At 46.5% G+C, this 8,653-nt stretch overlaps 1 protein-coding gene across 2 annotated transcripts in view; it reads left to right on the top strand.

The window, feature by feature from the left end:
* Positions 1-4,611: 4,611 nt before the first annotated feature.
* Positions 4,612-8,653, top strand: part of MOB3A (MOB kinase activator 3A) — a 269,915-nt gene continuing 265,873 nt past the window's right edge. For both annotated transcript variants that reach the window (XM_069649508.1, XM_069649509.1), the window contains exon 1: positions 4,612-4,761. The gene's annotated coding sequence lies outside the window, so the exon portion shown is untranslated. The remainder of the gene's footprint in view (positions 4,762-8,653) is intronic.

The raw sequence follows: 8,653 nt of genomic DNA, 5'->3' as shown, positions 1-8,653 counted from the left end.
GCCCCTCTACAATGTGCAGGGAGGCCGGTCCGTGGGTGCACCACGCTTCCGAGGTGGAGCCGGCCGCGTCGTGTAATCTCTCCTCGACTTAGTTCCCGGGTGATCCATTAGGTAGCCTATTGGTCGCTTGGGGGGGAGCAAATGCGGTCCGGGGGCCGTGGGGTGCAGATGTCGAGCAGCCCTGAACTCCGTGTTCGGCCACACGAAGGGGGGCGGGTAGTTAACAGGCCTCGCCTCGTGTTGTGGGGCCTTCGTGGATGCCCGGCAGAGGAGGTATCTCGAACAAGGGTTCGGGTGGGTTTAGGGTTAGGGCACCCACCTGATTATGTCAGGTATCCGCAATCGCGTAGGCTCCGCTCGCGAGTTCCTGTCGTGGGCTATTCCCGAGAATGCCTTGCAGCGCACGTGTGCCAGGTTGGTTTCGGTTTCTCTCCGGTTCGGACGGCCGCCGCTTGGAAGTCGGATTTCGTCGGGATCCCAGGTCCGTTTTCGGTCCGGATTTTTCCCAGTGTTGGGGGAGATGTTCACACAGCAGCTTCACGCTTTATCTCCTCTACAATGTGCAGGGAGGCCGGTCCGTGGGTGCACCACGCTTCCGAGGTGGAGCCGGGCGCGTCGTGTAATCTCTCCTCGACTTAGTTCCCGGGTGATCCGTTAGGTAGCCTATTGGTCGCTTGGGGGGGAGCAAATGCGGTCCGGGGGCCGTGGGGTGCAGATGTCGAGCAGCCCTGAACTCCGTGTTCGGCCACACGAAGGGGGGCGGGTAGTTAACAGGCCTCGCCTCGTGTTGTGGGGCCTTCGTGGATGCCCGGCAGAGGAGGTATCTCGAACAAGGGTTCGGGTGGGTTTAGGGTTAGGGCACCCACCTGATTATGTCAGGTATCCGCAATCGCGTAGGCTCCGCTCGCGAGTTCCTGTCGTGGGCTATTCCCGAGAATGCCTTGCAGCGCACGTGTGCCAGGTTGGTTTCGGTTTCTCTCCGGTTCGGACGGCCGCCGCTTGGAAGTCGGATTTCGTCGGGATCCCAGGTCCGTTTTCGGTCCGGATTTTTCCCAGTGTTGGGGGAGATGTTCACACAGCAGCTTCACGCTTTATCTCCGGGGGGGGTCCAAAAAATGGGGGCTCAGTCCATCTTTTGGGGCGGCTGCACCGGAGCTCACGCAGAGTGCATGGACGTCCCTGCGCCCCCTGGTGGCCAGTCCAATAGTATATTTTAAAGTGCAATATGGAGAGAGGCGATGGAAGTCTTTCTTGAAAGTAGCAGCTTTAAAGTTTTACTGCGTTTGTTCAAGTACATTTTTCTGAACAAACATAGTAAAACTTTAACGCCGCCAGTTTCGGGGAAAGGCTTCCCTCACCTCTCTGCCTAATAAAAATGCAAGTGCGCACATGCAGGGGTGTACCTAGGCTAAAATGTAGGCTGGGGCTAACCCTTCAAACGTTGGGAGAGGCGTTAACTTCAGAGATGGTGGAGGAGTGGCAAACTTACATGTGTAGGGGCATCTAACTCATTGTAATGAGACTATACTGGTGCAGCTTCAATGTTACAATCAGTTCAGTCTGAAAAAACCCACTTCTTACAGATCCTGAAGGTCCTAGAAAGTGTGAAAATGTCTGATGGTGTGCAATGAAAGACTCCATATCATAGCATAACAGGAGATTGCAGAGTCTGGGGCAGTACTGTGGACTGCCCAAGCAACTTCAGTAGCTGGGAGCAACAGGGGAGAACGTGTAATGTTGGTTCTACTACAGTTAGTCCGCTATAATAGAATCTCTGGTACACTGACTGGCTGGTGAGCCTATGTCTGCCTGTCAAATTAAGTGTTACGAGACTGGGGGAGGGCCAGTGCAGCAATGATGCAATTCTATGTGACAGTATTGGAGCCACTATCAGAGGAGCACCAGGGTACACCAATGTGTCCTTACACTTAATTAAAATGGTCCTATTGTAAGGGTGTAAACATAATCACTTATAGGCACTCCAATTTTTGCAGTTGAAGTCAGGGTGAGAGTACATTATTTGCCCGGGATCACAGAATTACGCTAAAGAGCGAAGCAGGGATTTTAACCCACTCATCAATTTGGGCACGGCCACCTTCTTCCATGCTTTACTTGGAACAAATATTTAAGTTTTGTGTGTCAAGACCTACAATAATACTGTCATTTAGAGTTTACTTGCAAAATACACATATTGCATAGTAAAGCATCACGACAACATTTAAATCCTTATATCAGCATGTTAGGATAAAATAATATCAGTGTACCTTTATTTCCATATCCTGACTGGAAAACTATAAGATGGAAAAGGCAAAATATCCATTTACCCACTTTATTTTCAGCGCTTTAAGACACACAATAAAATAAGTTGTGTCATAAACTCACTTAGGCTTGGAGATTCGTCACAAACCTCCAGCATGTTGTTATGTATGGTTTTAAGAACATTCAACTAAGAGCATATCAAGCGATTAGACGTTATGGGTATGAACCAGTGGCGTTGCCAGGTATCACATTTAGGAGGGGCACAGAGGTGGCCAAAGACAAAAGTAGGGGAGGCCACAGACAAAAGTGGGGGGGCGGGGTGCCAATGAAAGGGAATGTGTGACGTCAGAAGCACTCCTGCAGAGAGGCTTTTGTGCACACCAACTACCCACACCCCACTGCACCTCCCCTCCCATCAGAATGCAGGCACTAAACCATTCAGTGACTAATGGCCGATCATTAGCAGTTTTGTGCGCTACATTCTGATTGGAGGGGCTGGTCTCTGCTGCAGAGGGACCTGAACTGTTTTGATTGTTGTGCTTATGAGTCAAGCCGAGTAGCCGAGTGCTTATGAAGACTTATGACAGCCTCTGTTCACTATCTCTTTCTGCACAACGGTACACTACCCTGTTGTTCAGCTCCAGTGTTGTGTTGCGTTGACTGTGCAGAGAGAGCAGCCCAGCTGAGGTAGGGGGTGCACAAGGGGGTGTCAGGATTTCAGAAGGGTGGTCCGGGACCCCCAGACCGTCCCTAACAACGCCACTGGTATGAACACATTTTTCTAAGGCTACTTTATTGTGTTGCTCGCTTTAATTGTCACAGATTTGCAAGGTTACTGGTGGTCTTTCAGTTGGAAATTCACCTTCATGCATAACAAAGGCTAAGCTGCTGATGACAAAAGAAACGTGTTGTTGAGTTCATTGTGACACTGGCTGCAGAGCCTGGGCGCAGCCTGTGTGTCTCAGGGGCACTGTGACTTGGGGAAATTGGCAGTGCTTGATTATCTGAGCCTAACAGATAGTAGATTTGCCTCGGAAGAAACAAAATACACACAGAAGCATGCTCCTGATCCTTTGAACTGTTAAAGGGCATGGAAGCGCCGCCCCATAGCTAACATTTTGGTGAGGGCTTCAGCCCGGTCAGCTCAATGACGTTGCGTGCCTGATTACACCCTTCTGGAGAAGAACACAACACCCAAATCTGTATATATCCGTAAGTAGCCCAGGGTAGCCCACACCCATCACTAAGGCACGACGCAATATACCCACCCACGTCAGGTGCATCCTTGGACCCTTTTCTCTAGAGAGACCATAATTGATGAGACCACACCGTCTGCTCTGAACGGGGATCGCACCAGCCATACAACTCAGAAAACCACGGTACGTGTAATCACTGAAGACCTCCGATACATTTACCTACACCACATCTGAGGACACAGCCCACTGGCACAACCAAGCACCCATGCAGCATAGAATGCAGCTACGGCTATGCTTTCCAGTCTAGCAGCACACATAACCGCCACACCGATACACTAGACGTACCTCAACACCTCTGCCACTAGCATGCAGCGACTACCAACGAGAAGGAATTTGGTATACCCGGCCACACATCGAATCTCTTAACAATAGCTCTCTATCCCAACCTCCAAAAGAGCCCTCCCATGTACCTGGAACCCTGGGCTGCTTAGTCGAGCCTAGCCAGCCACCCAAGTCCTAGGCCGGCAAAGATGCACACACGCATCTCCTAAACTAAACTTCTAAAACTTTGCTTGACACATTGGCTACGGTCACCAAGGGCGTTGGAAAGAGTGATATATGAATGACCAAATACAATACAATATGACGCCATAATCTGCCCCTGACACAGGCCGAATACCATACATGCCAACCCTCACGATTTAGGGGGGAGACCCCCGATTTTGAGTTGAAAAATATTGCTATTTTTCACAGTCTCCCACCTAAAATACCTGTAGCCCCAATGCATTCCTATGGGGAAATATACTTCTCCCGATTTCCCTGTGGAAATCTCCCTCCCAGGTGCATCTAAATGTTTGAATGTATGCGAATACACATCGCAATCTGCTTCACGTAACGACTCCTGTCTCAATATGTACAATGGTATACCGAAAATTCACCTTGAGCATTTCCGTCGGTATCCGCCATTTTTTCTCTGTCGAATGAACGCATGCAGTGTTGTACATCACTCAGCCACGATGCTCGGTCCGACTCCTGCTTCCCGCTCGAGCAACTCTCAATAGGTGATGATTGGATATAGAGCTACGCTCAAGCATTTACGCAGGCCACAGACGTGCCTTGCCTCGACGTAACGTACAACGCACGTGATGAGCTGCAGGCGGAGCGATGGTAAGGTCCGTTTCTCTGATGGGAACTACACACTAACTATCTTCTCAGGATAGAGACGTCTGCGCCTCCGTTGCTCATTAAGTTCAACCGGGTAACGGTTGTTTACAGCGCCACACAGGCTAATAATACATAAGAACAGGTGCGTTACTTTAACCGTAATTTACGTTTGTCCAAGTGTTTTTGTTGTGTGTGTTTGATTTCAGTGGACTGGAGAGGAGGATTTTAGGGGTGGGTGGATCCTTTCTCTGTAGTGATAGTGCGCGCTTTATTGCTGTAAAGCTTACTGATACAGAGTGCCTTATCTATCTTCCAAGTTATTCCTCTGCTGTACGATTATACTATTTGAGGACGGAGGCACATGGGATTTCGTTTTTTAAATGTATTTATAAAATTAAAGACTTAACATTTCAGAGTGCATTAATGTCTATGAAGACTCAGTGCTGGATAGTTGAAGCTCATGTGACGTGGAGCCCTCTGCATGTTTGCAGTGAAACTATAGCAATGCCATTTGTCCTGGCAGAATCGTGAATGGATGATGAATGACACCTCTTTGGCGTATGACCCGGGTTTTACCTTTTACGTTTCATTTGAGTTTTATATTTTGACTATTCAAAATATTGAGCTGGTCCATTGCGTTTATTTTAAAAACATAATTGTGATCTGCATTGAACTGTAAAACTAGCCTCCTTACCAAAGCTTTCACTAGTCGTCCTCATATATCCACAACTGCTTAAGGATTGGTTCTGTTCATGTGTACAACGGGCATTTCTGGCTGTACTGTAATTGTACATGCACTGTCAGTATAGGTCTGTATTTAGTTATCCAATCGGAAACATGTATTGTAAAGAAAAAACGTATTTCATTTAGAAAGGGATATCTATGGTTTCACTTGTTGCAAAGATTACAGGCCTGGTAAGTGGACGTTTGAGTGCTGACTCGGTAAGCGCGAGTCTTTCATCAGTTTGGTTTATACTGTTCTCTCGCTCTCTCTCGCACAAACCACTCTTAAACATTGGCAACACCAATACGTCTTTTAAGTTTGAGCTGTGTAAACATGGTGGTTTTGCTGGATGGATGAGTATGGTTCTGTTGGTGGGTGGTTGAATGTCTGTGTGGATGCTGCGTACTGAGTAAATGTGGATGGATAGCTGGATAAATATGTATTATGGTAAGTGAGCGCAAATTATTGGATGGATGAGTGGGTGAATATAGTTGTGTGGGTGGGTAAATGTGTCTATAGTTGAAAGGACGAGTAGTTGTATATGGGCGGCTGAATAAATGGATAAGTGGGTGACAGTGGTTGAAGGGCTGGAAATATAGATCCATTTGTGAATACCCTGTTTTCCTAAGTCCCGAACTGGGTCTATGTGGAGCAGTCTGCAGGTAGTTCACTGCTTAGATTCAATGCCAAGACCATGCAGCATTCAGTGCTGGAAATAGACAAAATGTATTTTGGGGGTGGGGGACTGTCACCTCTTTGGAGGGGCGTGGCCAAGGGGCATGGCCCCCAGCTAAGTTGCACAACACAGTATCTATGTGTAGAACTAAATCGTCGCGATTTGCATAAAAGCAAAGGAAATTATGGGATCATTATAATGTCCACAATTTTAAAAGTTAAACGTGTCCTATAGCGCTTCAGTAAGAAGCCTGTTTAAGTGAATAATGGACTCTTCTGTTGTGATTGCTCACAATATTCACCCTATTAAAGAGATGTCTGTACATTGCAGGACATCTATACTAGTTTGGACAGCTGCAGCACTGTAAGTAAGGCTTTGGAATTTTCTGCCTGCAGTGCTGAGTCCTGTGAAACCTTTGTGAAAAAACAGGTTACAGCGTGCAATGTAACGAGCAGACTGTTTTCAGAAGACTTGGCAGTGCTCTGTGCCAAGTCGTTTGAAAGCGGTGCGCTCGTTGAGGCAGCAGGACCTGGAAGGGTCATGTGCTGGCCCTTTGGTCTCTGGGACATTTTTTACTGGAGCACCGCTTCCTCTTGTTCCAGGCCATTCCCTGTACTGGTAGCATTACTACTATGGAAGGCACATTGATAATGATGCAGACACTACGCAGGAAGATGGATAATTCGGTGAGAGACCAACCATGTACTCTATGAACACTTGAGGAATTCTCTTTTAGTCATTTGCAATTAATCCTTTTTTTAGTCGTGCTCAAGGAATCCTGTTTTCTGTTTCAAAAAGCCTTTTATTGTGATTTTTCCAACACGTGTTTTTACCTTGCAGGTCACCATCCAGGCCTTGAGGTGTGGTGCTCCTGTCTCCCTCTGAGGTGGACGAGGGAGGCCCCAAGGTACAATTCTGGTGGATAATCCACAACCAGGCTGGAGTATAGCCTGTTCACATCATCCGAGTCTGTCCTAGTCACTTGCACTTGATACCAGGGCAGACTCTGACATTGTAAACAGGCTGACATGTAAGGTAGATCACAATCAAAGGTTTTTTTGAACCTGAATACAGGATTCCTTAAGCATGATTAAACGAGGATTAATTGCAAATACCTAAAAGAGAATTCCTCGAGTGTTCAGCGTTTACATGGTTGGTCTCAAACCGAGTTATCTATCAACCAACTGGGATAGTGGGGCACTTCCCTGGGAGACCAGTTCTAGGCGCAGCAGAAAACGCAACATTTCAACTACTAAGCACAGTGTTCCTACAATTCTATTGCTCCCCATCTCCAGTTATGGCATGGCATGGTATTGTTTATTTGTAAAGCGCCTATACACAAAGCAAGTGTTACAAAGCGCTCAAGGAGGGAAGGAACAAGGGGGGAAAAAACGAGTCATTCAGAGCCCTTTATTTTCTGAACGATACAAGTCTGCATGGGAAGAGTGGGTGCATGGAACAAGTGCATATAATACAATTTACAGTGTACAGGGGGATTGGATACTAATTGGTGAGGGGGGAACTGCGGACCCAGTCAGTGTCGGGGAGTTCTGCAGGTGTGCTCCAGTTCGAGGTATATTTATGTTTCCTATAACTTACCTTTTTTAACTACCCTGGCACGTCCCTAAATGTTTGCTTGTATTCCTTTTGGGGCTCTCCCCTTCCCCATCCAAAGGCACTAAATAATTGCACAGCTCCTCCCAGTTTTTTTGATTTATTTTTTTTGATTTTTTTTTTGTATACCTATGTTTACTGGCTTTAGGGACGTAATGCTGTAACTATTTTATTTTTCTTGCCAGGATTCCACACTCGAGCCACTTGCTGCGATTTGCAGTACATTTTAGTTGGATATAGTCGGGAGAAGAAAATGGCCAAACAAAAATGCACTTAAGTTGTGGCGCAGACCACTAAAGGAATACATTGGTGCCCAGTAGCTATGCTAAATGTGGCTTGATGAGGCTTACCACAAAGTAAGAAGGAAATTAATTACAGATGTGGAAAGGGGGACGGATGATCATATAAAATTCCAGAGGGATATGGATGAAGGACTATTGGAGTTCAAGATTTAGAAAGGAAGATGTGAAGCGTAAGAATTCAAGCACAAGATTTATAAAGATGTGTATATTTTTTTACGAGACCACACGGAGGCTTCTGCATTTTATTATTATTTTTTTATCTTAAATCAAACGGAACCCACCCCAACAAAGAGAGGGAACCTAAAATCAGTCAAAAAAAAAAACTATTGCCTGCAATACTACTCTGCAAGTGCCAGATGAACCCCAAACGGCAAGATTAAACGCAGTCCATGCTGCTAAAACACAGACAACGCGTCGAGCACTTAAACATAATGACATGCGTTGTGAGCCGGCTCCACACCTGCCATATCAAAAATATATATTTCCACCTGACTCGGACTTCGCTACACATGACTGACTTCCGTGACGCACTGTCTCGAGCTATGCTGTACTCACTTAAAAATATGTGCAATTTAAAGAAAGAAATACATTTTCAAAGCTCCAGTGCCGTGTTTTCCAATGCATTTTGTACGATAATGTTTTCCAGCATCCAAAAAGCTGCTCTTCATGTTAAATGCTAAGGGTGTGTATGTGCGCCCTGTTTTATATAGGAAGTCAT

The sequence above is a fragment of the Ambystoma mexicanum genome, chromosome 1p (assembly GCF_040938575.1).
Source record: "Ambystoma mexicanum isolate Mex_15411 chromosome 1p, UKY_AmexF1_1, whole genome shotgun sequence".
Classification (NCBI taxonomy): domain Eukaryota; kingdom Metazoa; phylum Chordata; class Amphibia; order Caudata; family Ambystomatidae; genus Ambystoma; species Ambystoma mexicanum.
This window is presented reverse-complemented; position numbering and strand designations above follow the sequence as displayed.